The sequence below is a fragment of the Puntigrus tetrazona genome, chromosome 17 (genome assembly GCF_018831695.1).
Source record: "Puntigrus tetrazona isolate hp1 chromosome 17, ASM1883169v1, whole genome shotgun sequence".
In the NCBI taxonomy this organism is placed as follows: domain Eukaryota; kingdom Metazoa; phylum Chordata; class Actinopteri; order Cypriniformes; family Cyprinidae; genus Puntigrus; species Puntigrus tetrazona.
In genome coordinates, this window is record NC_056715.1 from 7,304,414 (window position 1) to 7,331,067 (window position 26,654).

The window sequence follows — 26,654 nt, forward strand, 5'->3', positions numbered from 1 at the left end:
ATGACAGGGATTCCCAATCAGGAGAGCAAGATCTTGGGAGTACTTGGAAAGATTTAGTTTATTTTGCCAATGTATTTGAGAATTTATGATTTAAAAAAGCAAGAGCAGAATATGTGAAGTTAATCATTTTTTTCATAATAAATGCAATTTATATAAAAACAATATATTAACATTTATATAGTTATATATATATATATATATATATATATATATATATATATATATATATATATATATATATATATATATATACGGCTCTGATATATGCACAGAGAACCAGAAACCAAAACATTTTGGTATAGCCTGGGGAGTTCACTTCACATACTCCACATACTAAATTGTGAAATGTTAGTTCTTCATATGTTGCTGTTACAATTTCAGATGCAAATACTGCTACATCTTTCCAAACCAGTTTCATTTTCATTGTGTTTGACAGAAAGACTTCATGCCGTGCTGGAACCTCGGTGTCACGGTGCTGAGGGGGAAATTCAATTGGTTGTATGACCTTTGTGAGTCCATCAGCCCTTAAAAACCCTGTGGTAAAAATAAAACAATAATAAAAAAGCTTTTAAACAGGTGCTCTGGGAGTATTATTCATCTATCGAGTGCGTAGCGTATCTGAGATTTGTTCTTAAATAACAAATGACTAATCCGTCACCTAATCCGTTCCTTTTCTGTTTTAAGCTTTGAGAAGCCTGAACCATACATCTCTAATGGAGTGCTGATAGTAAGAACAGGTTACAAAGGATTATGGTATTCTATTAATATTCACCTAACATTAGGCCTATGCTATATATCTCACAATATTTTAATTACTGTATATTTTACACATATTGTAAAGTGTTAAAAAATTTTTGCCAGTATCATAAAGGGCAAAATCAGGTTTCCATAACCAAAACTGACATGGAAATATTTGTTAAACACAAAATATACTCAATTTCCCCCTCATTTTTAAGCAGGCCCATTCTGTGCACTGGATGTGAAGGTGGAAAAACATCTAAGGACTAATGGTAAATAGAAGAACACTGGGTTATATCTGGGGTTTAGATCCGTACATCTCTACTTTTAACTAACTTTCTAGTTTTACGCTAATATTTAGCCTAATTGTATCCATAAGTCTATACTTTAAACAAACCTCAATGGGGTATTTAAATACATGGGGATTTATAATATGACTGGAAGCTTGTGAAACTGTAATGTGTACTTACGGGTCTTTAAATATAAAGGCTCAAAGGGTAAAAGCAAACCACTTTTAATAAAAGGTCCACACTTTTATTTTGAGGTTTAGCTTTCTTGTTGAGAAGAAGCTCCTCAAGTATTGAAACCAAAAATCCCATCAAATTCCTAAAAACTTGAAAAACAATATCCTTGTTTTATTTTAAACTTCTGTAATCTGAATTATTATTTTTTTTCACACCTGTTAAGCTACATTCTCACTAGCACTGGCCAGGGGCTGGAGATGAGGTTGCTAGTGGGCGTTATCACTACTAGTTGCCATGACAACGAATAAGGTTTCTTGCCTAATATAAATATAAAATAAATTTCGTACATACGAACAAAAATGAAAGAAAAGCAGGGCTTACTGTAGGTGAACAATCACATGAGGTCGGATTTTAACTTTAACGTCGCTGGACACGCCCTATCCAGTCACCAACGGATGCTGCTCTATTAAAATGATTTTTACGCTTGTAGTGTGAACCGGACTTGGAACATCTTATCCACTTTTTCCGAAAAGCGGAAGTAAGCCTATGTGAGGCTTCCTGTTCGTTAGACTCTATAGACATAACTAACGTAAACTGCAAAACTGTTTGCGCTACAAACCAGTGTGCTCATAATGAAGATAACACATTAAAACAACACCATAAGACACACACATTATCAATATCAAGCAACAACAGCTAAAAATAGTTTGACGCCGATAAGACCGGAAGCTATACCCATAGAATTTATAAATGGCGTCGCCCATTTACGCCAGGAAAAAGTTGGATTGCTAGTCTGTTACAGGTGACAGTAGCCACGCCCCAAACTAAATACATAGGATAAAAGGCATGTGGGACATCCCATCATTGTATTCGGACCAAATGCAAAGATTGGATGAATATTTTATGACCCTGAGCCCACAGAAGACAGCTATAAGGACGTGAATAAACTTGTAATGTTTCTGGATCAAACTGCCTACTCTAGCTTTATACTCCACAATAAAATAAATGAAAATCAGTTTTTCCTTTTATTTATAACGGCCTTTATCCATTTTTAAAGGTGCTTCATTAGGAACTGGGGGGAAAAATTATGTGAAATTTTCCCCTGTGTTTACCCCAGCTGAGAAGGACATGATGTTAAAACTGCAAGGCGTTTATAAAGAAGACTGTTTGATCCCAGGCTCTAAGGAAAACCCCAGCTGCACACAGACTATTCGCTACTACATCAACCGAGACCTGGAGACTGAGTTTAACTTCATCCCACCAAAAGTGTGTCATTGAATAGACTGGTGATTTCTTACTAAATCATGTATCAAGCATGTATAGGCTATCACTAACACAGAGTGTATGATGCTTTTTTGTGTGTTTGCATGTTTGTTGTTCGTCCAGGCTGGGGGAGAAGTGGATGGGATAAATCCAAAGATTGCAGACATTCTGTCATCGGTCCCTATGAAACCATTACCAGCCAAACAGCAGATTAAACTCTCCATGCCTTTTGGAAAGGTGGGTGCTAACTGGCAAAGTTAATTAGAAGACGTGTTTTTTTTAATATAAAAAGAAAAGCCAGTAATACCTGCAATAATAGACTTGTCTCTTTTAGGATGAAATTGCTCTGAAACTGAGCACAGATGGTAGGTAAAAAAAAATAGAATAGCTTATCTATAATGTAATGCAATCCATTAACCAAACCTATTTTTTTTATCGTTCAGTTGATCATGTTAAATAAGATGAAGTGCAATGAAGTCAATATTTCCTCACCTGGTTCCAGTCTGATTTCATTCATGTCTCAGAATAATTATGATTCTGAAGCTCTGAAGAGAAGCTGGATGTACGTCTGGATTTTGATATTCCAGTGGAAGAAAATAATTTTCTGTTGAAGAGACAAAGCTTTGTGCTCTTCAGAAAGCTTTGAATCTCAGCTCTGCACCTGAACCCAACAAGGCATGAAAACAAGCACAAACCTGAGTAAAACACATTCAGATCCCTGGCAGAGTCATTTGACTTGCAGTTTTACTGTTTTTTTCATCCATCAAATTTAATTACATGTATGTTCTATTCTTTAATTTTATTTTGATTAATACAAAAAAAAATTAAGATTGAAGTGACCGCTCAGGTCCCATTGGTGGCTGTTGTGTGTTCTGGAGGCGGGACCAGAGCGATGACTGGCACATTCGGAGGCCTAAGAGCTCTGCAGAAACTTCAGCTTCTTGATACTATCAGCTACATCACAGGAATTTCTGGCTCCACCTGGTTAGTATAAGGAGCACTACAGACCAGTTTATTTCTAAATCAGTGTTTTTTCAGACAAAACCAAAACCCAGATTTTACATTGTAGATCAACTTTCATCATTGTCTAATAGGACTATGGCTTCTCTTTATGGTGATGCTAACTGGTCAAACATGGAGTTATGGAGTCTGTAAAGAAGGAAATCTCTAAAAGTGTGTTCAGTATATTTTCCCATGAGCAGCTACGGCACTACAAAGAAAAGATGGAAGAGAGAGAGAAGGAAGGACTACTCATTTCTCTCATTGATATGTGGGGTCTGGCTATATAATACCTCAGTCATTGAAAGGTGCTTGAATACCATTGATTTCACACATTTTCAGCATAAAATATGAATAAATGGCTATCATTAGAACTTCATGCATTTATTAAAATACTCATAAAAAATAGGTTCACTATCTGACCAGTAGATGGCACTATCAAAAGCCCAGAGTCCTCTTTCCATCTACTCAGCTCTCAACATTAAGAATGGCAAGACAGGATGTACCACAGAGACTGGTAAGAATGGATTTGAATTCATTCTGGCTGGTTTAATTTGCTTAATGCATCCTATGCTGCAAGTTAATTATGTTTGTTCCTCACCAGATCAATTCAATGTATTCCGAGCAACAAAGAGTGCTCATGCAGATATTTTTCTTTTTCTCTTTTCTCATTTAGAATGGTGTGAGTTCACCCCATATGAGGTTTGATTTATCAAGTATGGTGCCTTCATACCTGCACAGAACTTTGGGAGCGAATATTACCTCGGCCACATGATCAAGAAACTTCCTGAATCTGGAATATACTCTCTATTGGGTAAATAAACATAAATACTCCAAAGGTCAATAAATGACAAAAAAGTCTAAAGCTAGTGATTGGTTGTATTTAAAATGTTAGTCAAAATGTGTTGTGTTTGTAGGAATATGAAGCAGTGTTTTTCTCTGAGTCTGACTTAGCTGTGGAGTCGCATCACAAGAGTGATTCAATCCTGGGTCAGCAAAACTAGGGAAGAAGTGAGTCACACGGGTAAGAGGAAAAGTCCCTTGGTTGCCTTTCAGATTTATTAATGAGCCAAAACAACCTAGTTCTTTATTCAGACTCACACTCTTGTCTCAAAAATATACAACTATTTTTTACTTATTTGCAGACACAGATGACAAACCATCAACGTCGGACCAAGTTCACAGGACAGCCCGAAGACTGACTTGGCCAAAAAGATTATTGTATTTCTGACTAACCGACCCATTATCAGTCAAGTGTTCAACTTCCTTGGAGGCTTCCTCCTTCACAGGAACAACAGTGAGAGCTGTTGGAAAGGTCAGAACATCATTTATGTTGTTGAGTACAGCCTAATTAGTGCTATTCCCCTTTTGATTAAACTTAATTAAACTTGGAAATGATTAATTATAAAGTGGACTTTCTGCAGACACACATCCAGACGCCTTTCCAAACTCCCTGACACCAGCGGATGCCAAACTTGGCCTAGTGGACTCTGCTTTTGTCATTAAGTCAGGATTCCCTCCCGTGTTACGCTTTAACAGATGCGCAGACATCTCTTTGTCTCTGAACTACGCTTGGGACATGGACCACTTAAAGGTGAGGGACACCACAAAGATTTGGCAGATTCAGATCAAGGAGGAAAATAAGATTATGTTGTTTCCATATGTGTCTATAGGTCATAAAGCAAACTCAGGAGTGCTGCACCGATCGCAAGATTCCATTTCCAAAGATCGATTACAAAAAGTTTAGGGAAGTTTATGTGTTTGAAGATAAAGACAATCCAGATGCTCCCATAGTGCTTCACTTTCCATTGATCAATATCTCATTCAAGCACATCAAGTCTCCTGGTGAGTACTGCCAATTTTAACCTTTACTATTACCATATATTTTTTCAATTAAAAATGGACATTCTTCTAGATAATTTTAAGGTTTTACCTGTTTTAAAGGTTTTAAGTGTTGTCAGTGGAGTCCCAAACATAACCCCACTGATTTTCATCATATGAACAAAAAAGACATTCAGTTCATTCATAATTACCCTTAACAGTATATCAACTAAAAGCGTTTGTGTTTGTGGGGTAGGAGTAAAGAGAGAGGGTAAGCCAGAGATTTGGATATTAACTTCACTGGTATGTTCTGTCCAATCTCCACTCTCAACCTTACATACAAACTTGAGGATTTCCAGAAGCACCACCTCAACATTTTGAAAAACAAAGACGTCATTTTAAGCACACTGAGCAAAGCGCTGAAGAGAAACATAGAGAGAATTCCTGCTACAAAGGTGTCAGAATTCTGATTTGATGTTGACAGCTGAAGTTAAGGCTGACGGCAGGAGAGACTGGAGCATTCATAACCCTTATATTGTTCCAAAACTATGTGATTTTGCATGTTTTTGTAGTTCAGAGGATGTTATAATAATCTATTTTTAACAATGAAAGCAGTATAAAAAGTCCATTACAATAATCCAAATAAATAAACACTGGCACATCTTATTCTTTTCTCACATATATAGCAACTTTTTTGAGTGTTTTTTTTTTTCATTAACTTCTGAGACTTGAAACTCACTGGTCACCTAGTTAAATTCACTGTATAGTAATGAACGTGGAAAAACTGAGATTTGCAAAAACATTACGGTTAGTCAGTGATGAAAATTATTATTTTATTATTCATGATTTACTATTATATACATCTGACCAAAAATTAAGCATGTATTATTCATTATTAAGAGTTTATATTTGAAGATAAACATGTTACTTGTTACATTAGGACACTTCTTTTCAAAACGTTGGGACTGGTATAAGATTTATGAGGTATTTTTATGCTGCAATCACTATAATATATTGCTTTGGTGCTCAAGAGACATTTCTTAATTATTTTTTAAACAGTCGTGCTGCTTATCTTTTTTTGCAAGCTATAATATACATTTTCAGGATGATTACAAATATTTAGTAAGATTATAAATGTCTTTCATATAAATATAAATTTAAAGTATTATTGCTGAATAAATATACAAATTTGTATTGAGAAAAAATGCAACTGACCACAGAACATCTATGCTTGCTTACGCTTTTGCCCACTAGATGGACCTGCTCACTTGCTTCTCAGACCTGGCTGTCACCATCGGTTCACTTTGGACCAGCGCTTATTGTCTAGTATCATTGCAGGTTTTTTCCTCTAGTTTTAAAACTCCTCTGTTTGGTTTCTGACTGAATTTATGGGTGTCTCTCAGGACCCTGCCGTTACATGTCATGAGTTGCTCAACAGTTACAAGAGTGACATTGATTCACAATACCTCGGGGCTAGTATGTGTTTAAGTGTGACTGTGTTACCAGATATAACTAAAAGGACATGTTTTATTCATCACCGAGGGGAAAAGCAGGTGCAAAGCGGCACCTGTGTGTGCAGTTATGATTGATTTGCCCTGGGTGACACAACTTCTTGAAATTCCATAAACATAGTCTTGAGAATTGTGGTTCTGTTTCCAAATATCAGTGAACTTTTGAACTTTTCCTCCGCTTGAACTGTAGATGTTATATTTAAATGAATATATTTAATATTAAATTCAATTTCTTAGATTTCAATATTCATAAAACGTTTAGGCTTAATTGTGCTCTTTGGCTTTGAAAGATGAGGGCAGGCTAAAATTGTCCTCACGAACAGGCAATGCACTTTCTCACATTATAACTTAATTTTTCGCATTGCCAAATGAAATATTGACACTGGCTAAAAGCTGTTGAGTCATTTGGTTTCCATTACACATATTCTAACTTATACTGAGAGATTCATTCTATGACTGTTGCAGCAATGCCTTTTGGGAAAAAAGGCCAAAGAGAAAATAATTTTGACCTCATTTAAAGTTAGACTGGCAAAGCAGGAAGTAAATATGACTTTACGTGATGGCCATGATGTAACACTCACGATCCCACAACTAGGGCTGAGCTATTTTTAGATAAGAGAGAGTTAGATTTTTTTATTTTCTGAGCAACAAGACTCATACAAAATCCACCACAGATGTCTGGGAAATATTACAACAGAGATATTACAGGAGTGTTGTGATGTGTTTATTATTATGCTTTTTAAGCAAACACTAAAGCTGTAATATAATGAGCTGAGACTATAAGTTTAGTAAAATGTATTTTTAATGCTGAAAAGATATAATTAAAGAAAACAATACTGAAGACAAAGTTTATTTCAACAAACAGCAAAAAAAAAAAAAAAAAAATCTAAACATAAGCCATGAGATTTTTTTTCCTGTGGGAAAATTATGATCAAAGAAGCTTTGACTGAACAGATCTTGAATATCTCACACAGTACATATCCAAGTTTGTTTCATGTTTAGATTAAAAGGAAATAGCAATCTATTTTCCCAACAGCAATTTGTGATGATAGGAAAACAAACAACTCCTCACCAGTTGATCGAAACATGCATTTATCCAAATTTGAACCATGCGAAAACTGAATGGATCTGAATTTAAGTAGGAGCATCACTGAGCAGGAGTTGTTATGTTTGAAGCAGTGGAGTTGGTATTGTAATCTAGCTTCACCTTCAAAAATGTATGTACTTAATCATTCTTTTTTGCCTTGCTTTCGATTAATATTCTCACATTTTTAATATAATGAGGATTGGGTTAAGAGGTGGTATGTTTTTTTGTTTGTTTTTTTGAGGAAGAAGAAAAAAATTATGCATTTATTATTTTTACATTTATATTACAGTTATTTATTTTTAACTTTAAAATATATCTATTTAATATTGTATAAAATTTTATTAAACAAAAAAAAATACTGTGAATTAATTTACTGGAAAACAAGGTGAACATGGTGATTAGGATAATGATTTTGTTCATCGCTGTTGACTTGCATGACGATAATGAACATCCGTTCAAGACTTCATTCAGGTTCCTGGATCTATTATGGAAATGCATGCATGCATAATATTTTAAACAGCAGGGTTACTGTGTTAATAGAGATAATCATGCATTTAATGTAATTATTAACCCAAGACCCAGTTTTGTGGTTCCTTTCCATTACATTGAGGTCTATAAGGCTGATTTGAACACAGAAGGTGACACAAAGAGAGAGTCTGAACAGAGGAAAGCGTTGTGAAGTAATGAAGTTCTTTGTGGATTTTTGACCTTTAAACAGGAGGTCATTTTCTGTCCCACAACCCATCTCTCTTCCAGAACGGTGGCGTTTTGTGTGGACAGGAAAAAGTGATTTTGGTTTGAGATGAGCATTTGGCCTCCTGGCCTTCTGGTTTGATGGAAAACCACAGCCGAGGGGAAACAGTCATGATGACTGGAGTCTGTGGGGAAACGAACGCGACGTCTCATCTAAGGATGGAACCACAAGAATGAAGAGAGAATGGAAATGAAGATGAGGCTAATAAGGTGGTGGATGTGGGGTTGGGAGAGAAATGAAGGTAGTGGGATGGTAAACAAGTGTTTTTAAAAAGAAATATGGGGAAGGGAATGGAGATCTCAAGAGAGGCAGGGTCAAACGTGTGTGTGGTGTCCTCATTCTCAACCTGGACCTTAGCATGAACTGACGGTTAAAGTCAGTGGAGTGATTGTTCTCTAGAACATAGACAATTCTGTGATCTTTCAACAGCACTCAATGAATTGCAACTTCTCTAATATATTCCCCAAATATGGACATGATTGTGGGATCTGACATCTCACAGATGGGATACATCCTGTAATAGATTGTGTGGAACAAAATGTGAGACTATAAATTCTAAACATAAACAGCAGCAATGTGTGTTCAAGATGACAGATCATTTAATGTCCCCTCTTTGCTGTCTGAAAAAAATGAAAAGTTTATTCTCCATGATTTCTGAAGCAAATTGTTTTGGGACAAGTCAATCCTCTTCCCATACAAATATATGCTCATACATTAGATTTCTGTATATGAAAAATATTGTCATGAAGTATGTCATGTACATGTGTTTGCATCCTAAAAACCTAAAACACGTAGGTATACGTTTTTTAACAAAATCTAAAACTTACAAAATTGCTATGAATGACAATGCAGTTATTTTCTAATAAAAATAACTGAATGCGGACCATTTAAATGTTTGAAATTATCAGCTTCTGTAATATCCATTTTAGCACACATTCTAACATCCAATATTTCTTTTACACAGCAAAGTTTCTATTCTTGCTATTGCTGAGTGCTTCTATTTTAGAAATCTTATTACGCTCATCCTTCATCCACTGCATACTTAAGATCTCCTTATAGATTCACAATAATAAGGCCACTGTTACAATCTTTCATTTTATGAGGTACTTCATGGAGGTATGTTTTGGATTTTTGTCTTGTTACTTCTTTCTTATCAGTACTTCCTGAATATGTTGATGTAGAATCCGTTCTTTCTTTCCTCCTCTTATCTACAGGCTACCATACGACTCCAAAGCATAACCAACCGTTCCTGGCGTTTGGATTTTTTCACATTCTCTTATTTTTCATTAACCCCTAAATCTTTCTGCATGTCCTTTGTATTGATGTAAGAATTATGAATGGCTGTTTTTGATGTGTAATAGAAGTTCTATTTTTCCTGCCATATTTTGTATGACAATTCTCTCTTGTAAAGTCTATTTTTTTAATTACATTACAACCCATGAAAACTGCAGACAGGAAGCATATAGATGGGCTTCCTCCGCTTTGTACAAGTCTGTTTTTTTCATCTTCTGCCAGCTCCTTAGAGGAACTCACAGTTGTTGAGCGTATCCAAAACATCCTGAGGGACTCAGACTTACAGTATTCATTAAGCTCTGGAATTGTCATCAACTAACTTAGATTAAGGCCTACCAAGTCAATTAAGCTTCGAGACCTTTTCAAAAAAGCTCAAGTGAATCAAGAACGACCAACTTTTCCCCCAATATGTAATATTTATAAAATAATTTAAAATGTCCAAAGTTTGCATTTTTTGTTTGTCAGTTGCAGAAGTTAACCCTTTCACCTAAAAAAACATGAAGATAAAATATTAAACATAAAAATCAAAAGAAAAAAATGCATGCAGTTTCTTTGCTCTGGCATGGATGAACTAAACAGATGCATTTTTGATTATAAAACTACACTTCATTGATCACAAGAAGGAATTTTTTTATATGACAAGTTTTTAGTTGAATCATTAAACATAATTGTCAAGTTCTATTATTGCTTTATGTAGTACTTAGTGTGTTTGCCTGTATGTTTGTCTATGAAACATTTATAACCCTTACCTTCTCTTTACTATTTCATAGTGACAGCACACAGGAATGTTTCCTGGAATATCGATGAACTGTTCCATTCCAGCTGTGCATACATTCTCAGCTCTTTGACTCCACTCTGAAGAGAATATAAAGACAGGATGGCACAGGGTTATCTTTATGACCACATTTTTGCTCATTTTCTTCCGTATTTGTCGATGCTCTGTCCAAAAACTGTTTTTCAAAAGGAAAGAAAGTATAATTATTGTACGGAAAAAAGTATAATTATTGCATTTTATTATATGGCTCTCTAAAACAGTTGATTCTGATCAGATGTCAGATGTGTCATTCGGTGGTTAAATATTTCCTATTCTTGGCTATACTTGTCATCCAAAGCCAAGTGTACAGACAATCAGTCACCAGAGGGAAGTGAAACTGAATATTTTCAGCATTAGACTGAGATGTCTATTTTGCACTATTGAAGTGTAACATGCTGTAGTTTTTGAAACAAAGTGAATTTAGCATGGATTCAAGAAGAGCTTTCTGCTTTTTCAGCCCCCAGACAAATCTCCCAGCTGAGATCTATAACAGCTTGACAAGAGGCTCACCAGAAACAATGGATGAAGGATAAATAAAACACTTTCCATTGAAATCAACCTCTTTTCTCTAAACAGTTGTTGAGTAGGAAAATAGATAACCCACCTGAATACATCGCAAGCTTTGAATGATACATGAAACATGCAGAACGCTAAAAAATACGTTATGGTCATATATTTGCAGGAGTAAAAATATAGGGTGGTGTAATGAGATTTATGCAGTCATCTCTGCTGGTGTCTTGTTTTGACATTTCATCAAGCGCCCAGGTAACATTTGCGACGAGTGGGCTGCCTTGCTGATGACAAATTAGAATACCTGAATGAAATATCAAAAAGTAATTTGATATTCCTCATCGACTTGATTAACATCATCAGCTTCATCAAGACATGCAGGATTTCTCAGAGTAGAGTGGCGAGTTGATCAGCATTCAGATGAGATGTTTATAAACACAACCCACCCATCCATGAAATTACACATGCCTCCGTCATGAATATGGATGAACAGCATTTGGCTTATTCAAGGAACATTTTCAATCAGAAAAAAAATGGAAAAAAATTCTTATAGACAAGCCCCATGATATATTTCAGAAGAAAATGATTGCTTGCTTAGATTTGTTGTGCTGCATTCCCAGTGGTAAATCTCTCCCAGTCCCCTAAAGGGTTTAAACAAGTGATTTAGACTGAATGTGGAAAGAATTTCATATATCAAGCCTTGGACAGCAGCCCTCTTTTATCTTATCACACAACATTTAAAAGCTAATGTCTTCATTTAATCGTTATCGTAATTTTGCTACACTCCCCTGTAGCTGACACAGTCTTGTCAAACTGGCCGAGTAATCCAGCTGGTTTTGGGTAATTAGTTATTTTAGGATTTTATTAACCCCTTGACGATGCGTTGAATCGGTTACTTTGTCTTTTGCTGAAACTCCACAGTTTGTTTCAATTAGATGTCTTAATTCTCAGGGATTCTACTCAGAATGCTTTCGGAAGAAAGGGAGTGAAGGGGGAAATCCTTCAAAATATCTCAAACAGATGTCCACTGAGTGCACAGTGAGTTTAAAGACTACACTCTTAAAAAGAGTGGCCCTTTATTGGAATCTATCTATCTATCTATCTATCTATCTATCTATCTATCTATCTATCTATCTATCTATCTATCTGTCTGTCTGTCTATCTATCTATCTATCTATCTATCTATCTGTCTATTTAACTAACTACGGTGAATTATTTCACTTGCTCAAATCAATTAATCAATTTCATCTGTTTCTGCATTGACACAAGAACCAGTTGTTCAATCTCTGATTTTGAGTTGAGAGCAGACCATTGAACAAACACGCGGATGTGACAGTGTTAGTCAAATCCCATTCGTTACAGCGAATTAAATTTTGATTTCCCAGAGGGCAGCTCTCTTTGAAGAGGTGGGCTGCTGGCACTGATGGCGACACGGAGAGATAGACAGAGAGCGAGGGAGAGCGATTAGCTCTGAGACATGGCATAGGAATCTAGAGCATGCTGCTGTAACAAACACACCAAGTGTAGCAAGTTTCTGAAATATGAGAAAGTAAGCTAAGCCTGCAGAGTAGCGTTCGAAATATATACAAATGAATTCTCTATATTTACACTACTGAGGTTTACAAAACGTACAACTTTTACAGAAATTATAGACGGTTGCATCAGGGGCGGTGGTCTGTTTTAGAAGTCATGATTAAACTCGGACTCATTTTCCAGTCTTTGTCATAGATCGTTGAGGCTATTGCTACACATTTGCTCTATTGCAAAATATCAGGGGTCTGATATGCTGTCATCCTGCCAGTGTCTATACACATATTAAAAAATGATTGCTTCATACATAATGCATCAATAAAGTTCATGACGTAACAGAAACAAGTTGATGGTAGGCCAACTTTAGATAAAACAGACTTCATTTCCCCAAAATTTCTGACATTAAGGGAATATTACCAAACGTGTGTTTTCCCAAAGCATAATATCATTTCATTCCAGCAAAATAAGAATTTCTTGCAAGACAAGCAATATGACAACTTATGCGTTGGTGAGTTTGTCAATGAGTCAGTATGATTCATAATCTTAGTAAATTTCCTATGTAATTCAAAGATCCATCATTCTGAAAGCTCAACAGATTTTATTGTACGCTGAATTTTAATCAACTTTAAGTTTACTTAAGTTAAGTTACTTAAGTTTTTGTCACATACTCTTTTTCACCTACTACAGTATATGCTACTAAAAAAGTATGTGATTGCGGATTCAAAATAATATGTCTGGTCCACATGCTTAAATATTTGCTAAGTAGTCATTTAATACACATTATAATACAGCACCTGTACAGTCATTATCAAACATCTGGTCATCTGAATAAATAAATAAATAAACAAACAAACCCTGATAAAATTCTAATTGCCTTAATGTGGTTTACTTTGTGACCTTAGACTTTAAAATAGCTTATTAATGTAACTGGCTTAAAATGTCAATAAAAAAGCTTTAAAAAACATTCATATAAATACCACTCAAACCATAACCCATTTTAGTATCCTTCAAATGTATCCAATTGTCATCCCCCATATTTAGTTTGACAAATGAAAGGTTACTGAATGAGGAGGACAAACCTCAAGTCTTTTCTCAATACTTTTTAGATATGATGAATACTTACAGTACAGCTAAATAGATTTTGGAGAGACTGACTCTCAGTTATGTCTTACATTCGTGGCCTGACAAATCGCCAAGCCTACTGTCTGAGTGCTAGAAAACAGATTAATCAATTTCGAACCAATCAATAACAATTATGTAATGACTTCTGTTCAAACTGCTCATGCTTCTTTTCACCACTGATTTATTCTGGCATCCCTACTGCAGTGAATTCATCTTGTATAATCATTCGTCTTCTTTCTCCCATTGGAAAAGTAGCTGTGGTCTGCCAAAGGTTTTAAGTTTTTGGTTTTACCATGTGCACAACCACACACAACATCAATCTCAAAGCTCACGGTCCTTTGTGAATCCATCAAAAGCAAGATGAGCAAGGGGGATGTTTATTTTATGTGAATGCTATACCATCTTGCATATAAAAATAACAACTGCAGTGCAAAGCTGGTTTCCTGTGCCAAAAACACTTTTCTGAATAAACTATGACTAAACATGACAGTCAATTAGAACAAACATGGGGGAGATGGGCGAAAAATGACAAAATGCTAATAACATATTGCTGAAAGGGTTTAATGTTTAAACCAATTAGTGAGTATCGCCATTTTCATTATATAACTTTGAAATTTGCTTGTACTTCTCTCACGCTTACTTGTATATGAGGTATCTGAGCTTAGGCTGCATTAGCATTTCATACAGCGTACTTATTGTGGACTACGTATTGTTTAGCGAAACTGTCACAAAATTCACATTTCCACAGATGCCAGGCTACACAAAACGTCGTAGGCCTATTAATTTTCACAGAACAACAGATGATAGCCACCCCTTAATGTTTAATGCTTTAGCCCAACATTTTGCTCATTCTATTCTGTTTTATTATTAATCTCAAATAGATTGAGTTCACAAATAGCTGGGATTGGTGGGAGCACAGCACATCAGTAGCAGCATGCGCCGTGTACCACCCCCTCCACCGACTGAACCCCTGCGAGAGAGAAAGAGAGAGAGAGAGAGAGAGAGAGAGAGAGAGAGAGAGAGAGAGAGAGAGAGAGAGAGAGAGAGAGAGAGAGGCATTGTGGTTGAATACAGACAGAAAGGCTTTCATCAACTCAGTCGCTCAGAAAGTTCTCTGTCTAGCGCTCCGCTTTTCCCTCATCAAACGTAAACACACGCGTTCACTGGAATATTAAAACTGGACAAGTTGTCAAGGTAAGTTTTCCACGCGAGTAATGTGATGGGGTTTTTTTTGACAGGAATGTTCGAGGCTTTACGTGTTACTACACTGGATCAAGCTAACAGATTTACCCAAATATTAGATGGCAGTGAGGGTTTTCATGCAGCGACGCACCATCTGACACTGACTGGATGATAAAGCGTCAAACAGATGATTTCTAAAACTAGTCCATTGAGAAGCGCTTCATAAATAGCGGCTCTCATCAGGATTTTCACACGCACAATGTTTCATTCAGATCGATGGGATGCTGCTCTGACAGAAGATTCGCTGTGCGCGACCTCAGGCAAGTTCAACGGCATTATTACCCTTACAAACATTCGCCATGGTAACCACAGATTACGACAAAATACCATAATTGCAGTTATTGTCATTGTAAAAGCGTAAATCAGAGGAGACCGGGGTGGCTTGGTACGATATGCACTCTTTGTTGAATGTCTTTTGAAACAAACATCACTTTAAGTCCTTGCGTTTATGTCACAAAATATTTATTCTTAACTTTTGTTAATAATTTGTTAATTAAGTTTTGTTGTGCATGTATATGCTACCAACCCATTTCAAGTTGAAGGGCTTCTAATCCTAAAATAAAACTGTAACTGACCGGATAACTAACATTCATATTTTAAAAAGCTTTTCCTTCTTCAAAATATCTAGTCTTCTAATATAGGCTTCTATCCTAATAAAATAAATGTATGTATTGTCATTTAATTATTTATTTTTGTGATGGGGACTCACCTAGTTACTAGATATTGTAGATACAGTACAAGTGTTTTGTGAATGCTAGGGTTACCATGGAAAATTTTTGGAAGGATTGACTATTGCTCTTGAACTATTTTTATGTACCTAGAGTAGAGCACACTAAACACACTTGTGTTTCTATAATTAATCACACATCATTTAATGTCATTTACCAACGTACTGTATAGAGAGACCGTCTTTTGGAATATAACATTTTATTTTATTATGAAAAAATATAGCTTTTCCAAAGTAATTAAATACGTCATGACAAATTTAAGGCAATTTCCCAATCGCTTTGTCCGATTTCCAGAGCTTGCACCTCAGACACATCCCCCACATCCAGAAAGCTCCACCCCTGACTATGATTTTAGGAATAGGAACTATAGGAACAGCAGTAGATGTTGGTAGAAGAACATGTCTCACTTGGTTATTGTATTGTGCGTGTTTTCCCCGTAGATTATACTGACAGCTATCTAGGAGAGAAGAACAGATGGATCTAGTCTTACATTATTCAACGGCATCAGGTTGCATCTACGAAATCCATGTACGAACCTGTTGAAATCCATGCTGTACTGTGAAGCACCTGCTTATCAGACTGTAGCTGGTTAATTATAACCAGCAATGAATTCAGAGCAATTTAAAGTGAAGGTTAGGATAATTTTGAGAATGCAATAGGCTGGATTGATTGTTTTTTTAGTAGTAGATATGTTAGAAATGAAAGTGTTGCTCTATTACCTCAGGAAATTGCCATGGAGTGCTTTCATGTTTGTCATGGCTACTGCACTCTGGAGTGTCTACAAGGCTGTGATGTATTAGTAATTGTTGGCACAAGGAGTGTGCATTGGATGGCTGGAGAGTCTCTTCCTTAGAAAGACATTCACCAGGCTCAGATCTTAACAGCTGCAGAATATATAACTCAGTGCTGAGTCAACATGCTATCCATACCAACAACCAAACCCTTCATCGCTCTGACCCACTGTCTACCTACACACACACACACACACACACAGACACAGACGGTCTGACCCTTTATGCCTGCAAGTGCACTAATACACCTATAGTCAAACAAACACATATATACACACACTTATACACACACAGACAGATTTCTGTTTCTCATGGCAGAAAATAGTATTTATAGTATGAAGGGTCTGGTTTGTGTTTCTTATGAAATCAATCTATTTACCACAAAATATAGCACTTATGCATTTTAGCACTCTCTTCTTCTTATCTTCAGATTTTTTAGGGGTATTGTAATAGGCAACAATAACATTTTTTAATACCATAAAGCAAATAGTGTTTCCTACTATGTGTATTGTAACTATATTGCATCCAGTCATTTTGCATTATTTCTATTCATATCAAAAGACTCCCAATGCAGTTCTTTTTATTACATGTCAGATTTTATGTCACAGTCAATGAGCACAATTTTTTTGAATGGTCCACTTGGCCCACGAGAAGACTAAAACAGAAGCATCGTTTTCATCATCACAACTTTACATACAAATACGCAATTTCTTCTGGAATGCCATAAATGTACATTTTATATCATGGAGGCTTTTCATATAGTGTTTATATTGCTTTCATCAGTGAGATGAAACTCAGTAGTGGCAGTCAGCAGGGTGTCTCAGACCTCACACGATAGGGCTCAAGGCCTTTATTAACATTTCTCTTCCTTTTTCTTCTGAGAGGCGCAAAACTTGGCCTGACAGGTAGACAGATGCCCTTTGGCTTCTGACATGGAGCTGTGTTTGTGTTTGTGTGTGTTTGTAGTCATGTGAATGTCTCCTTCATCCTATCTATGTGTGTGTTTGTGATTGTTTGTGACCGGCCTCCCCTTCCTCTCCCCTGGCAAACACCCTCTTTTTTTTGTTAGAAAATGAAAACTGCCTCCCATAACCTTTGAGGAAAATAAAAGGGGATGAAAGTGGGAAAAAAAAGCAAATGAGAAAGAATTCAGTTATTTATGGCTCATGTCATCTGTTCACTGGCACGATTTATGCTCTATAAAGACTCTCCATTCTCTCTTTTTGCAATTTCATACCCCAGCAAATCAGATATTACACAGCTTTGAATTTTTAATATTGTGTGGTCTGTGCAAGATAGAAAGAGAGATCTTTTAAAAACTTTAAAAGCAGTTTAAATCAAGTAACCTAACTTTCAGTCTACAAGAGAGAGAACAGGGCTCGTAGTCACAAGAGCTGGAAATTTTAGGAACAAAAAAAAATATTCAAATAGAAAACATTTATTTTAAATCGTAATAATATTTCACGGTTTTACTGTGTTTTTGAGGCCTTGGTGGCCATAAGAAACAAAAACATTTAAAAACATTAAAAAACCTAACTGACTTGAACGGTGGTGTATACATTGTATCAATGTATGTACGTTTTTTTAAATAACATTTATATATAGATGTATATAAATATATATCACATAAAATATATATACATTTAAAAATGACAGTGTTCAGATCACGGAAATCAGTATCTGGTGGAGTTCAGTAGAAACATCTATAACTCTAAAAATGATGAAAATGGTCTCCATCCTGAGGAGTTCATGCATGTCACATCCATACTTCATTCATTGTGACCTTAAACTCTCAAACTGGAATCAATAATTATTGTGCAGGCCCACTTCGCCTTGCAGAACTCACAGCCACTGCAGAGTTAAGTGAACTCTATAGTAACGAGAAAGATGCTTCCTTAAAATATTTCACTCCACACTTCACCAGCTGTTAACTTCAGCCAAGTCAGCGGTTTATTTGGCCATCCGTGGGAATATAAACCGACATTGCCTCCAGCCATGTTGTGTATTTCAGACATGCTAACAGCATATCCTACAAGCACAGAAGACGGTGAGTGCCGATGTAGAGTCATTTGTATGCAGCATTAACTTGCATGAGTGCTTTTTGCTAGTCTTAATGGTGTCGGTCTGAGTGGTATTAATCTCTTGTGTTGTGTTAGCCAGTCTTAATGGTGTGAGCCTGTCTGAAACCGCCAAATAGGGAGATGTGTCTGCCTGCCTCAGTGAGCTATAGTGAGCTTGTGTTAATGGTCTGCTGAGTTCAGTCATAAAATATTTCTGGTAACTCTTAAGTGACCTTATGACATTTACTGTAATGGACGTGCTACTCACTCTGTGCAATACTTGCTACCTGATTATTGCCTAATTGCTTAAATTGGGTTCTAAACTTACCGAACTACTTCAAAACTTTGGTAATATGGATTCTGGCCAGTGAGAGGAAAAGAAACCGAGTACGAGAGGGAGACGGAGTGAATTTCAGGATGATGGCCCATTCCATCAGGATGATTCATCATGCAGGGTGCCTCTAGGGTTACGTTGTTTTACTTTTTGAAAATACAAACACACATTTACTCTTACGCACAGTCTGTTCCTGAAATAATGTTTTTATGTTATGAGCTTACATAAGGCTAGTCTGATTTATGCTTGCTTTATGTTAAAAAATGAACATACTGACTGTAAAAAATGAACTTTAGCGAGCTGCTGTAATGTACTTCCTGGCTGCATCACTCTATAGCTACTGTATAAGATTAAATCTGAGGGAAGTTTATCATTTATGCATATTCCTGCCCAATGTCTTGGCTCAGCAGCTTAAATGCCCGTCTTCATTTCATTCCAAGCAAAGAGAGAACTCGATTTTGCTGTTTGTCTCTGCATTTCTGTGTTCCTCTAATCCTAAACATAGTCTCAGCCACAGACGGCACACCCACGGACCGCCCACAGTCCGCTCACTGACCGTCTGATGCATATTGGATACAAAACTGGAATGTACTTTCACAATCTGGCAAGCTGCTATCTGATTGGATGTCTTTGTGCAGCTCAGGGCACACAGTTTTTTTTTTTTTACTCAGTCCATCTGAAAGCACAGTCATGTTTACAAAGTTACCTGATTCAGCAAGTGCTTCTAATGACAAAATAATCACTGGCAAGTCAAGTAACATTAAATATGGTTCATACTTTTTTTTCAATTAAAGTTTATTTTGAGCAACAAAACAGTTTTATGGTTTTTCAGTTCAATAACATTGCCAGTGTTGCAAAATGAATCAAATATGCTATAAACATATTTAATTAAGCTACGAAAAGCTCTGTAGAAGACAATGGTGTCATTATTTTGCTCAGTTCAATTCAATGTTGATTTAGTTCAATCACTGAATTTGCCAAAGTTTGCCAGGTTATATATATATATATATATATATATATATATATATATATATATATATATATATATATATATATATATATATATATATATATTTTTTTTTTTTACATTTATGAATAAAATATGAATAAAACTAAAGTAGTTAATCAAATTTGAACAGCTTATTAAATAGTTATTAAATATATATTCATATTTTAGTTGTAATAGCAATTATATGAATAAAATTAATTATTTTTATTTTATTTCTGTTTTAATATTCCAAATACAAATAAAACACTAAATGCAGCAAGTTAATGCACGCGCATCTTTAAGTTTAATATTGTAAGTACATATTTATACGTTTGTTTTAAATGTTGAATTTTTTATGGTAAGGTAAAGCTAGACAAGTAAACAAGCAAGCCGTCTTAGTAGACTGTTTTTCGCTATATTAGGCTGCAATGAGGACCAGAACCCTTTTTAATCAGACATTCGGCTACGCTAGACTATGCAAACCACAAGCAGGGAGTCATTGGCCTTCCCAGTACCCCCTTCCCCCAATAAAGGGTATTTATAGCACCTGCTCTGGGTAGTGAATAGGTATTATCAACAGGCACAGAATTAGATCAGATTAAATCCTAATATGATTTTACTTGAGGCGTCAGGCCCCCTGAGGCTCAGTACTGCACTCAGTCTTTCATGTCTGTTTGGAGCAGAAACATAAACATTGTGCGGCATTATCAATGGAGGGAGAGAGTTCACTTCTCCCCCTCTCTTTTCTGGTCATCTGTGCCAGGAGCTTTGGTCTGCTGCCCTCTTTAATGATGCATGGAACATTAGCCAGCCACTATCCCAAGATAGGACAAGGCCGATGGCATTCTCTGGTCAAAGAGGCTGCATTGTTTGGGTTCAGAATAGCATGGTCTACTAAGAAAAGGAAGAACAAAGTGTGCTGTCTGTCGAGTTTGTTTTCTAAAATTGTTACCACAATCGTAATTTGTGATTGCTGCAAATTACATTTTAATGTCTTTCATATTCAAGCACATTTCTGCCATGCACGGAGCAATTGGTAGGTTGATGACATTCGAAGTAATTTGCATACACGCAGGTTTACCTAATTTATTATGACATTTTAATTGTTACGCTTTACTGTGAAAGATCTGATTTGCTATTGTGTTCATTTAATGCATAGGTTTCTAGCTGAGGTCAAACTTTTTAATTGTGAAAGCCTGTTAGAGTTGCAAGATAAAAAACAAAAGAAGTCAGAATTATGAGATGTTAACCAATTGCAATTACATTCTTTTAAAAAATCTATTTAGTCTGTGGCCGAAACCCAAGAAATGGAATTGTGAGGTGTGAACTGAAAAGAATTGTGAGGGGGAAAAAAATGCAGATTTCAGAGTTTATATCTGAGTATTGTGAAAATTGGTCTGAATTTTCATATATAAAATTGCTTTTTCCTGTTCGTGAAATGGGCTTCAATGCATAGATAGATAGATACATACATATATAAATAGATAGATAGATAGATAGATAGATAGATAGATAGATAGATAGATACATAGAAAAAGAAAAACAAAATATTTAATTAAACAACAACCTGTTATCTTTACAATATAAATAGGATCTTATACAGTACAGGGAAAAGCCTAGCTGCTTACATATTGTAGCAAAGAAATTTGGCAAAAAAAAAAGTTTGTAAAAACCCTAGTTTAAAGATCGACTAAACTATGAAAATACAAAAAGATCAATAAAAACATAACAAAAAGAAGGGAAGATATATTGTGATAGATAAAACCTAGGAAAATGATTGCTGTCTTCCATAACCTACATCCGGGGGTGGAGAAACATAAAAGAAGAGGATGAGAGAGAAAAAATAAAGGAAATAAGAAAGGTTTCTTAGAGTTATTTGTAGCTCACTTTCATACAACGGGTGCTCTATAACGAATATCCCATCCCTCTGTTTTCAATTTGTATCTCAACGCTTTATATCGTAAGTCCCAGGCAGCAGATTTAATTAAGAATCCAGTCCAATACATAGTTTATTTATGAGATAAATTCAAGTGGCTGTTATCTGACGGTATAGAATCGGCGTGACTTCGCATTTTTATGCACAACTGCACGGCTGACATTTGATACATATTATCCTTGTGAATTGTGCATTGGGATGGTAACAAAGAACAGGCTATTGATTAACTGGCAAGAGGAACTCGGATCTATTGTTGCACTGCGAGGGTATCTGGGACATAAAAGGTCTAGGAAGAAGTGTTCTGACTTTCCCATCAAGCACACAATGCCGTTTCAACAGCACATTGTCAGGAAACACAGAACAGTTTAACACATACCCAGAGAACTGTTAATTATGTTACAAAAATGTGAAGATAAATATAATAAACAAAAAAATATTGTATAAAAAAAACAATTTAAATGGTTAAAAATATATTATTTTATTATTTAAAAAAATAATTTAGTCATATTTAAATACTTGTGTGAAAGATACCGTTGTAATCATCTTAATAAATTTTTTAAGAAAAAAATCTCTCTTTCTTCTCTCGTAACCGAGAAGTGTTTATTCACATAGGCTGCGAATGAAGCACCTGAGGAACTTCTCTTCTCTCATCTCTGTTGTTTAATTACACTTCTTTTCTTCTGCGCTACTGCTCTTTTCAGCGTGGATTACATAAACAGCTCTCCCCAGCTCTGGTGCTACACGCGCTGCACAGAATATAACACAATAAAGCCTTCCATCAACAGTCTGAAATCAACAGCAAACTACATGCCTCGTGTTTCAAGAGCTGAGACACAAACATCTTCTTCAAGCTGCAAAACAAATCTGCCAAACCGAACGCGAGTCTGTCATCATATATATATATATATATATATATATATATATATATATATAGAAGCTGGAGTATCAGAGGGAGGAATAAAGGAGCATTGAGAAAGGCCTGCTCGAGCAGCTAGAGTTCACATAGCATCACCCATAAACGCATCTGTCTGCCAGATGGGTGCCATATTACACAAGATGTCGCTAATAATAACTGGCATATTATTTATGCCCTTGTTTTTATCTGCTTAGAAAAATACATGTTGCATTTTAATGAGACAAGTTCAGGCTTTGCTGACCTGCTGCAATAATAAACAGCAAGGGCACAGCGTTGTGTTTTATTGTCATGTGGCTGAATTCAGCCATTGGTTTAGTAAAGTTTTGCATGCAGACTTATACCAAATAGGTTATCTTTTCAGTCACTGTGGACCTTCCTTGATTAAAGATGTAATTTGGAGTGGATCTCCGTGAAAGTGCGTGATAAAGGGGAGCGTCAATGCAAATAGATTACATTGCACCCCCAAAGTGATATGTCAAGCCTAAAAGTAATTTAAGGAAACTGAGTGTGAAAATTAATATGACCGAACGGCAGGTATTAATCTGATTTGGGTTATGCGGCTGTCTGCTGTCACTATGATGAAAGGGGGATGTTGAGAAGAGAGAACACATAGATGTATATTGCTTGATTGTGAGATTCTGGTATGCAGTTGTTTTATTAATGATTACATTCAGCGCAAAAATCATTGCTGAATGGAGTGCATTATATTCAGCACAGTGTAAGAAAAAAGATACTACAAGTATGTCTTAATTTGTCTTTCCAGATTTCATAGCACTTATCACTGTGCCTTGTTTAATCAAACTTGTCAAAGTGTTTTTTTTAGCTCTACAGTGATGGTTAATGTTGCAGGAACAGAATGATATAAAAAGAACGGTTCACCCGAATACAAATTAGGATATTTTAAACAACATTTCAACTCTTTTTGCCTATATAATGGCTTTCACTATATACTATTAAATAGCTTATTTTGTGTAAGGTTTGGAAAAATGTCACTTTAGTGTAGACGGTCTCTGTCATTATTAGTGCATTTAATTTCTATATATTTGTCAATTTTACTATTCTCTTCAGGGAGAGTTTTTTTCAAGGAGGAAAAAAATTTTTTTTTTTCGAGTAGGAAACTAGAGCATCTGCGGTTTTTCACAGAGTGACTGTATTAATTGAACTGTCACTCTCAAGGCTTTTTCTGGGTTGTGTTTGTCAGACGTCACGTCACATCCTTGTACCCAAAGCCTTCAATCATAAAGTCTTTTGATACTTACCAACTATTTGTTTTCTTTTCCATTTCATTTGGAGGACATTTAATCAGCACATGAGACAAGAAAACAGAAAAAAATTTAAGCTATGCAACATAAAATAGCCAGATTTTTGTTATTGTTTAGAAGTATTTGCTATTCTCCAAAATGATGAATAATTCATTTTAAACAGATAAAGCTAGATAATACTGTTTTCTTTAAAGAATAGTTCACCCAGAAAATTTGTTTCATTATTTACTCACGCTGTTCCAAATGTAACAAAAGTAGATATTTTAAAGAATGTTGATAACCAAATAGTTGCTGGTAGCCACTGAGTTCCACATAAAAAAGAAATACTACAGCTCCCACAGTAGTATAGTACAGTAATTCAATTATTTAAAAAAAATTGCAAAATACAAGTATTTTGATCTCTGAAAGTTGCTATTTTCACATTTAGCATTTTGGTATTTGGTATGTTGGTCATTTAGCACAGCTGTACAATTATTGCATATTAATAAATACAGCTAATTAAACCTGTTTCTCATTTCCTAATTCTAAAAAAATGTAAATAACATAAAACAAACACAGGGAAAAGATAAAAAGACAAATGGATGAGAGTAAAACAGATTTTACAATGCCACACTTTCAATAGGTGACTTCAATGAATATATAACCAAGTGCATTTAGCACAGATTATTCAGTTTGATGTAATAAGTATATACTAATATAACTGACTGATGCCATTTCATACTCGGCTCCACTGAGATTCATCATTCATCTCTATTGGATGCCGCATTCGTTCATTTCCTTTCACTTGTACTGACTGTGGAATAGATGTTATCCCTGCGTGTTTTCCCTCTATTGACACTGCACAAATGGAATGTGTACTTGTTAGTCTATATGTGTGTGTGTGTGTGTGTGTGTGTTTGTGTTTGAGATTGTGTGTATTAGAGGAGAATTTAGATTAACTCAGAAAGAGATGAGTGCAAGCGTTTTGCTTTCTGTGTCTCCTTTGAGCTGGAGAGCTGGATTGTGTAATTTCACAAACAGACTCACCCACATGTGCATATAGATAAGATAGATAGACAGATTTTTTATAGCCACTGTATATGTGAAGGCATCCACTGTAGCAATGTTTCACATCCACTGCTACGTTGCTCCTCGCGATTTTCCTACTGCATGTCTCCGTGGTACATTGCGGGCTCCAACTTGAGCTACTTTCCTCCCTAGATCCTTGGCATTCCCTTCCATCCACCCGGATCCATTCCTGCATACTCTGATCCGTTAGTCATGGCACTGGTTGGCACAGACAGAGCAGCCACTGTGCTCGGAGGCAGCGGTCCTGACAGCCCTGCCACCCTCTTTATATGACTCTGGAAATGGATGAGGAAGGGGGTAAAGATGTATGTGAAAAGATGTCCTGCAGCACTCTCATAAAGAAACATCACAGCATCCTGACATCAAACAGTCCTTCGAGAGTAGGATAGTATGTTTGCATTTTCCATCAGCCAGCTTTACGTAGCAACAATTGCTCGGTCAGTGGTTTGAGTTTGGGGGCGGGACTTTTCATTTTTCTGACCAATAGAAGGTCGGTGAGTATTCTGAAAACCTGTTTGAAATGCAAAAATTTTAATTCTGTCATGAATTCTGTCCATGTGTTGAATAAAGTAATAGATTTTTAGGCCTTGACTTTCTGGACCTTGAAAGTCAGTCATGTTACTGTCAATGCAGGGTCAGAAAGCTCTTGGTTTTCATCAAAAATATCCTAATTTGTGTTCTGAAGATGGACAACAGTATTGTAATATTGCAAATCAAAACTCAAAATGAAAAAGTTACGTTGCTTATAGGTTGCTAAATAGATGAAATAAAATAGATTACTATATATATATATATATATATATATATATATATATATATATTTACACACCCTCATTTCATTCACAATCTTTTTATTTTATTTTTATTTGTTATTTTTTTGGTTAGATTTTTTTTTTTTAATGCTCTGCAATAGAGAAAAAGCCATACAGGTTTAAATTATTCATAATTTTTTTAAATTATGTTTGGTGAGACTAACTGCACAGAAATGGCCGCATTGATTAGCGTGTAAATGATAACAAAACTAATCATTTTAGGGTAAACTATGCCTTTAACCCGTAAGGAGCTTGTGTCAGCTTTGCATTAACAACATCAATAGGCGCGTACATTTTAGAGCTCCTAACTTGTGGTTCTGATTGACAGGTATAATGATAGAGCTTCTCAGTAATGAATCATTGAGCTGTGGACTGCTGTGGCATTCCCGCAGTGAGTGCTCATTTCAACACTAACGCATCCTCTCGCTGTCCCGGGCTCCTCCTCTACTTCAGTCAGATCCATAATGAAAACACGCTCACAGATGCCTCACCTCCCCACACTTAGAGCTGGGTTTGTTATTCTGAAATATATTTAAAGTGACAGCACACATCAGCCCAGCTCCGTGCTAAAGTCATCAGAAATTTAACGCTCGTGCTTAAAATAGACACCC

At 35.8% G+C, this 26,654-nt stretch overlaps 1 protein-coding gene and 1 pseudogene across 1 annotated transcript in view; both read left to right on the forward strand.

Annotated features, from left to right (window-relative positions):
- Positions 1–18,864, forward strand: LOC122361987 (annotated as a pseudogene).
- chst15 (carbohydrate (N-acetylgalactosamine 4-sulfate 6-O) sulfotransferase 15) overlaps positions 14,959–26,654 on the forward strand; it is a 19,042-nt gene continuing 7,346 nt past the window's right edge. Inside the window, exon 1 of the mRNA XM_043263852.1 lies at positions 14,959–15,100. The gene's annotated coding sequence lies outside the window, so the exon portion shown is untranslated. The remainder of the gene's footprint in view (positions 15,101–26,654) is intronic.